Source organism: Tupaia chinensis, unplaced genomic scaffold (assembly GCF_000334495.1).
Source record: "Tupaia chinensis unplaced genomic scaffold, TupChi_1.0 Scaffold144170_1, whole genome shotgun sequence".
Taxonomy (NCBI): Eukaryota; Metazoa; Chordata; class Mammalia; order Scandentia; family Tupaiidae; genus Tupaia; species Tupaia belangeri.
In genome coordinates, this window is record NW_006204026.1 from 176,387 (window position 1) to 185,253 (window position 8,867).

General features: G+C 40.6%; 1 non-coding gene across 1 annotated transcript; it reads right to left on the reverse strand.

Annotated features, from left to right (window-relative positions):
• Positions 1 to 2,348: 2,348 nt before the first annotated feature.
• Positions 2,349 to 2,474, reverse strand: LOC114005640 (small nucleolar RNA SNORA40). The gene has a single exon (XR_003547470.1). It is a non-coding gene; the product is annotated as a small nucleolar RNA SNORA40 (small nucleolar RNA).
• Between the last annotated feature and the right edge of the window lie 6,393 nt (positions 2,475 to 8,867).

An 8,867-nucleotide genomic window follows, 5' to 3' on the forward strand; every position in this document is an offset into this window, starting at 1 on the left:
GGGCTTGATTCTGGTGCACCTGTGGGTGAGCTGCGTTCCTGCTGCTAGGAGGCCCTGACAAGACTCTACCAGGGTCTCTGTCTCTATCTTTCTCTCATGGGAGAAACAAACCAACATTTAAAAGAAGAGAGAGTATGGCTCTTTCTCTGCCGCTGCCGAACTTGCGCGGAGGCGGAGGCTCCGGTGTGTGCAAGATTCGGCTCCACCGGTAATCCGCCGCCATGGCTGAGGAGGGCATTGCGGCTGGAGGTGTAATGGATGTTAATACTGCTTTACAAGAGGTGCTGAAGACCACCCTCATCCACGATGGCCAGGCCAAGCCCACCTGTGTGTGCTTGCATCCAACTGTGACGAGCCTATGTATGTCAAGTTGGTGCCCAACACCAAATCAACCTGATTAAGGTTGGTGACACCAAGAAACTAGGAGAATGGGTAGGCCTCTGTAACACGGACAGGGAAAACCCCAGAAAGTGGTTGGTTGCAGCTGTGCCGTAGTTAAGGCCTATGGCAAGGGATCTCAGGCCAAGGATATCATCGAAGAGTACTTCAAATGCAAGAAATGAAGAGATAATAGAAATCAGCTCGCGGGTGGGGGTCAGAATATTTTTAGAAACTTTTCCCTAACCTGCAACAATGGGAGTAATACTGTGATTACAAATGAAAACGAAAATGATAAAGACAAACTATCATTGCTAATTTAAAACAATTATGGTTTTGGCTAACTGAAGTGTAAATTCTGCTCTGGGGTTGAAAACCATGCCTAATGGACACACATACTCAGGATCCTGATAGGATGAAGAATTGAAGGAAAGTGAAGTGCACTGTGATCAGGCCGTGTTGAGGAGTTTTCTCTCTCAGGGATGTGCCCTCAGCAATTAAAAAACAGAGCATCGGGAAACGGCAGTTAGCGTAATGGCTATGTCACTGGACTCCCACATAGTCGACCGTGATTCGCGTCCTGGACCCGGTGGCTTAAACTCACGCCAGGCGTGTGTGTGTGCATGCCCAAGATCCCGAGAGGAGAATGGAGGAGAAGGGATTGCAGCATGACCATCCCCCCTGGGGGGGTGATTTCTCGCTTTCTGTCTCTCTGTCTCTCTCTGTCTGGTGAGCGCACGCATCCTATAGCAAAAACCTAAAAAAAAAAAAACAAAAACAGAGCATCTTTTGAATTGACTATTATCCATCTGTTTGGTTTCCAGATAGTATCTTCACATTCAGTTATTTAAAAAACAGACAAAGAAATGTGCATTACTGGTTTATAAAAGTATTAGTGTTAACGTGTTAGTATTTAGTATTATATGAATGAAAATGACCATGCATAGATTTTTTTTTTTTTTGGTTAAGAATGAAAAATTTGGGGCCAGCATGTGGCATGGTGTTTAAGGTGCTGGACTCTCACATGGCTGATGGCAGTTCAAATCCCAGACCCAGCAACTTGAAAATCATGCTGAGTGCTTCTGCATACGTGCCCCAAATCCAGAAAGGATAACGAAGGGAAAGGGGTTGTGGTAAGGCCATCCCTCCAAGGGATGGTTTTTCTCTCTCCCTCTCACTGTCCCTCTCTGGCTTTCTCTAGCAAGTGCATGTACCTTACGGCAAAATTAAAAAATAAAAATAAAAAAGAGAGAGAGAAATGTTCCTTTTTGTTGGTTTGTTTGTTTTTAGGTGTAGCAAAGAGGGAGTTTATTAGCAAAGTGGGGAATTTATTAACAAAACAGAGTTTATTCAAGGAAAGAGAAGGGAAAACAGAGCTCCCAAGAAGGGAGGGATCCCAGAAAATGGGTTGCCAAGGAAGAACTGTGGCAAGTGGTTTTTATGTGGGCCAGGGAGGGCTTTGTCCGACTTAGGTTCTAGGTGGGGCTTGTGCATGCATTCCCCTCCAGGTAGGGAGGAGCACATGCTGGGTAGGTCCCATAATTTTCCTAATTTTGAAGTGGGTCCAAGGTCAGGAGATTCTTCTTCTTGAAGCTTTGGGTCATGAAAACTATTATCTTCTTCCTGGAGTGTGGTGGGGTCCAGGATCACTGGGATCCAATTTTTAAAAATAATTGACTTTAAGGCTACTTTAGCGTGGCCGCATCTGCCTGGCTTTCAAATTCTCACACCATCTGCACAGGAATCAGTTCAGATTCGTCCCCCGGCATCTGTGGGATGTGGCAATACCTTTAATTTCAGACATATTTTCAAGATAAAAGCCTTAAAAATAAAATAATAACCTTAATATATCCTGTCAACTGATGAATTAGAATATAATTGCCCAATGCTTTTTAATTATTAGTCCTTCTTTTCTGAACCAACTTTTATTGATACAAATAACCCTATCACTTTGAACTGCCTTGAGCATTAATATTCCTTCTTATGTGTGTCAAAATTCATTCTAAACAATGAGTTCTGAGTTGCAAAAGAGGATTTATTTTTTGCACTTTTCTGTGTCTTTGTCTATAAGGTAAACAAAAACAAATTCAAGTACTAAGAGAAATTTTCCTCTTAACTGTTAAATTTAGCAACATGAATATATATTTATTGGATAAAGATTAATTGTCCTTTTAAGCCAGATGGTATTAATTTTTGTAGGCTTCTCTGGTTTTTTTTTTTATAAGTTTATTTTTATTGACATATAATAATGACATATATTTGCAGGGGTACAACGTGATTTTACCATCCAAGATTACGTGGATTATCAATTAGCAATGATGCATCACAATCTATAATCTGGCCTGGAATCCACACCCGTCATCTCAACCATTTATCATTATTTTGTGTTCAGAACATTCAAAATCCTCTTTTTAGCAACACTGAGATACCTAGAAGTTGTTAACAATAGTCATCTGCCTGTATTCTTTTTTTTTTAGATTTTATCTAACTTTATTTATTTATTTAAATTTGATGAGAGAGAGAGAAAGTGAGAAGGCAAGCTGCCAGGTCCAGGACTTGAACCACGATCAGCCATGTGGGAGTCCAGCACCCTTCACCACCACTCCACCTGCCAGCCCCCTGCCTGTGTTCTTAACACTGGACATTGTCTCTCATTTATCTATTACTTCATGTCTGTTAACTTACATTTCTCAAGTCTGAACGGCCTCCAGTGGTCATTCTTCAGCTCTGCTTCTATAAGGTCATCTTTCCAGTTTCCACATATGAATGAGAACATAGGTATTTTTTTTCCCCATGTCCAAGTTTTTTTACTTAATATAGTTTCCTCCAGAAGTGCCTATGTTATCTTGATTGACAGGATTTAATTCTTTTTGATGACTGACTAGTACTCCATTGGCTGCATACACCACATTTTCTTTATGCATTCTTCTATTGCTGAGCACTTGGGTTGATTCCATAGCTTGTGCATTCTTGTTTGTTACAATGAACATGGGAGTGCAGGTATCCTTACCACATACCGATTTCCTTCCCTTCGGTTATATACGGGGTAGTGGGATTGATGGAAAATCTGTCAGTTCTACTTTTAGTTTTTTGAGAAACCTTTGTATTGTTTTCATAATGGCTGTACTAATCTGCATTCCTACTAGCAGTAAGAAATAGTTCCCCATTCTCTATGGCCTTATCAGAATCCGTTACTTTTTGTCAAAAAAACTATTCTATGGTATTTCATTAGGGTTTTGATTTGTATTTCTCTGGTGATCTGTGAGTCTGACCATTTTTTTCATGTGTTTGGTCATTCATATGCCTTCTTTTGAGAACTGTTTATTCAGCCCATTTGACTATTTTTAACTTGGATTATTTGTGTTTTTGCTGCTGAATTGTGTATTCTGGATATGAATCCCTTGTCATTTGTATAATTTGCAAATATTTTCTAATTCTGTCTATTGTCTCTTCATTCTTTTAATGGCTCTCTTTGCTGTGAGAAGTTTCATAGTTTGCTATAATCCTAGTTTTCTATTTTTGCTTGTTACCTGTGATGTTGAGATCTTATTCAATATGTTTTTGTTTGTTTGTTTAGCCTAGAACAATGCAGTAAAATGTTTCCCTGTTTTTTATTTTATTTTATTTTTTTTGCCATAGGGCATGTGCGCTCCCCAGACAGACAAAAAGAGACAGAAAGCAAGAAATCCCCCCCTAGGGGGCATGGCCACACTACAATCCCTTCTCCTCCATTCTCCTCTTGGGCATGCACGCATATGCACCCTGCGTGAATATTAAACCACCGGGTCTGGGACTCAAACCGTGGTCAACTACATGGGAGTCCAGCGACATAGCCATTACGCTAACTGCTGGTCCTTCCCTGTTTTATTTTTTATTCTTTTTGTGGAGAGGTTTTTGCTATAGGGCACATGCACTCACCAGAAAGACAGAAAGAGGTAGAGAGACAGAAAGTGGGGGATGGCCACGCCGCAATCCCTTCTCCTCCATTCTCCTCTCAGGATTTTGGGCACGCACGCACACACGCCTGGCGTGAGTTTAAGCTACCGGGTCTGGGACTGGAACCGTGGTCAACTACATGGGAGTCCAGTGACATAATCATTATGCTAACTGCTGGTCCCCCTCCCTGTTTTATTTTTTAAAGCTATATATCCCCTTGGAGAATTTCTTTCTTTTTTTTTAAAGTATTTTTAAGTTGTTTTTTTTTTTTTTTTTGAGAGATTTCCTTCTCCTCCATTCTCTTCACAGGATTTTGAGTATGCATCACCTGCACCCAGCATGAATTTCAGCCCGCTGGGTCCAGAACTCAAATTGTGGTCAGCCATGTGGGAGCCCAGTAATGTAACCATTATGCCATCTGCTGGTCTCAGAAAATTTATTTTTTAATGTTTGTCATCATATAACCACTAATAGTTAAAATGAAATACATTTATATGAAATTATCAAATAATATGTAACTTTCTTATGCCTTAAAATATTTAATCCTAAAACAGCAAACAATATTTTTGAAATGGCAAGTGAATGGACATTATATAGCACTAAACTACAAACAACCTCACAGCCCCAGTAAAATCTACCTTATAACGTTTTTACTAAAATTGGATGTCTGTTAGAAATTTATATTTCACAAATAACTAAAGATATTTTCTTCTGTTTTCATGATTAACCAAGTTATATAAATTATACATGCATTATCAATTTTTAAGTTAACATAATAATATTAAAACTCTTTGCCTAAAAATCTTACTGAAGATAATGTAACCTAACGCACTTCTATTTGTTTTTTGAGATGGACATTTTCTTTATCATTACCTGGTAATACATATCTGAGTTGCTCAAACAATTGACTATATTTCTAGGCTGAGAAAAAAGAGCCAACAGAGAAAGAGGAATGAAATACGCATGATATTTTGGGTAATGGGTAGGGTACATTTTGTAAGTTGACAGGAAGAGATGAGATTGAGACTGTGGGAAAGAACACTTGAGAGCTTTCCAAGAAAAATCAGCTATTACAAAGGGAAACCAGAACATTTCTAAGTCGAGGGTGGGTCTGAGTACACTCATGTTGGGTCCTGGCTCATTTAGAAAAATCTGAGAATGAGGAAAGTGGACATGGATTGAAGGAATGAAAAAATATGATTGAAATTACTATGAAAAATGTGATAGGGCATTTAGAAACTTAATCTTGAATGCAACAGTGTTGAAAGGTGGAACATGCAAAAAGCAATTAGGCCACAAGAGCTCCATCCTCACGGATAAAGTAATGCCTCACTCTTCTGCTGTGTGAGGACTCAATGCTCTGCCCCCTCCCCCACCCCCCACCCCCGGAGGATGCCTTCTTCGGGGCAGAGACCAGGCCTGCACCAGACACCAAGCCTGTCCTTCTGGCTCCCTGGACTTGCTGGCCTTCCGAACTGGTCTGTTAGAAATTTATATTTCACAAATAACTAAAGATATTTTCTTCTGTTTTCATGATTAACCAAGTTATATAAATTATACATGCATTATCAATTTTTAAGTTAACATAATAATATTAAAACTCTTTGCCTAAAAATCTTACTGAAGATAATGTAACCTAACGCACTTCTATTTGTTTTTTGAGATGGACATTTTCTTTATCATTACCTGGTAATACATATCTGAGTTGCTCAAACAATTGACTATATTTCTAGGCTGAGAAAAAAGAGCCAACAGAGAAAGAGGAATGAAATACGCATGATATTTTGGGTAATGGGTAGGGTACATTTTGTAAGTTGACAGGAAGAGATGAGATTGAGACTGTGGGAAAGAACACTTGAGAGCTTTCCAAGAAAAATCAGCTATTACAAAGGGAAACCAGAACATTTCTAAGTCGAGGGTGGGTCTGAGTACACTCATGTTGGGTCCTGGCTCATTTAGAAAAATCTGAGAATGAGGAAAGTGGACATGGATTGAAGGAATGAAAAAATATGATTGAAATTACTATGAAAAATGTGATAGGGCATTTAGAAACTTAATCTTGAATGCAACAGTGTTGAAAGGTGGAACATGCAAAAAGCAATTAGGCCACAAGAGCTCCATCCTCACGGATAAAGTAATGCCTCACTCTTCTGCTGTGTGAGGACTCAATGCTCTGCCCCCTCCCCCACCCCCCACCCCCGGAGGATGCCTTCTTCGGGGCAGAGACCAGGCCTGCACCAGACACCAAGCCTGTCCTTCTGGCTCCTTGGACTTGCTGGCCTCCAGAACTGTGAGAAGTAAAACTGCTCTTTATAAATTATGCAGGTTCAGGTATTCTGTTATAGCAGCACAGAATGAACTAAGACAGTGTAAGAACCTAAGAGAACAGAGACCTTAGAAACACTGAGAGGCACAGGAAGTTTCAGCCCCAAGAGCCCATTGCAAGTGTTTGTGAGATTAAGTCATCTCCACCCAAGACCACACTGAAGCAGGAATTGAGGCTGAGTTAGGCCATAAGGAGGGTTATACTGTTTCAACTCATGACCCTTCCCCACATCTGATTTTAGTTTGACATTTTTATTAATAATTTTTCTTACTATGCTTCAAAGCTCACAGGAGACACACTCTAGGTAATGATGTTTCTTAATAAGTTCAAACTATTGTTGGACTCTTAAGACTGGACATCCCTTTGAGGGGTGGATGCACAGTTTCAGAGGGTGGGCCTGTGCTCTGGGGCAATAAAGCAGAAGTTAAGGATTTCCCAATCAAGCTGCATTAACGTGATTGGGGATCCAAAGGTTATCCTACATTATTATTTATTTAGAGAAATTTTTTTGCTATAGGACATATGTGCTCACCAGAGAGACAGAGACAGAAAGTGAGAATTCACTCCCTACAGGGGATGGCCACACTGCAATCCCTTCTCCTCCATTCTCCTCTCAGGATTTTGGGCACATGCCTGGTGTGAGTTTCAAGTCACTGAGTTTGAGACTCGAACCACAGTCAGTCAGTTGGGAGTCTGGCTACATAACTGGTCCCAAGGCCATCCTTTCTGAAGGCTCTGTGATTATTGTTGCTATCTTCTCTAATACTAATGAGATTGAGTGTGCTGCCAACAGCAGGTGCAAGTCTGTCCATCTGTGATCCCCTGGCCCCTCACTATGTTGACACTTGTAGGCAGAGGATACAGGCAAGCGCTTCTGTGAAGTGACTTATTGCTGTCTGGAGTCTGACCATTGTTTCATGTTTTAAAAGTTTGACAATTCACATTTCAATGAAGGAAAAATAGTACTGGGCTCTTATTACTGGGTATTTATTAGGGTGGCTGCAAGCAATGGCAGCCTAGTCATTTCAGATGTCGGTTCTGGGTGGGCCTCAAAGCTGGAGCACGTCAGTCTTAGTCATTACGAATGGCTTTGTTGGGAGTCATGGTTCTCTCACTAGTAGACTTAATGCTTACATTCCCTTCATCTGTAAATACTTTGGTTAAAATATTTCTGATTCCACCCTCTGCCCGAAGGTATAAAGTAGTCTATCAGAGAGCTTAATACAGAATCCTTTATTAGTGCTCAAAAAGATCTGAAGAACAGAATGTGGAGTTCAGCCAGCCTTCAGAGAGACAGAGACAGAAAGTGAGAATTCACTCCCTACAGGGGATGGCCACACTGCAATCCCTTCTCCTCCATTCTCCTCTCAGGATTTTGGGCACATGCCTGGTGTGAGTTTCAAGTCACTGAGTTTGAGACTCGAACCACAGTCAGTCAGTTGGGAGTCTGGCTACATAACTGGTCCCAAGGCCATCCTTTCTGAAGGCTCTGTGATTATTGTTGCTATCTTCTCTAATACTAATGAGATTGAGTGTGCTGCCAACAGCAGGTGCAAGTCTGTCCATCTGTGATCCCCTGGCCCCTCACTATGTTGACACTTGTAGGCAGAGGATACAGGCAAGCGCTTCTGTGAAGTGACTTATTGCTGTCTGGAGTCTGACCATTGTTTCATGTTTTAAAAGTTTGACAATTCACATTTCAATGAAGGAAAAATAGTACTGGGCTCTTATTACTGGGTATTTATTAGGGTGGCTGCAAGCAATGGCAGCCTAGTCATTTCAGATGTCGGTTCTGGGTGGGCCTCAAAGCTGGAGCACGTCAGTCTTAGTCATTACGAATGGCTTTGTTGGGAGTCATGGTTCTCTCACTAGTAGACTTAATGCTTACATTCCCTTCATCTGTAAATACTTTGGTTAAAATATTTCTGATTCCACCCTCTGCCCGAAGGTATAAAGTAGTCTATCAGAGAGCTTAATACAGAATCCTTTATTAGTGCTCAAAAAGATCTGAAGAACAGAATGTGGAGTTCAGCCAGCCTTCACAGCATTGGCATTCAGCATACCTCTGTTTTTATAAAAAATTAAGTAGTCTTTTAAAAAATGCAGCAATGTGCTGCAATGCCTCCCTGCAAGGCCTTATGTCGTTTTGCTAGGGAGGATTCAAGCAAATTTCTAATAAATCAAAAGTTGGACAGGCCAAATGTATGTAGAATTACCACTGCATTTT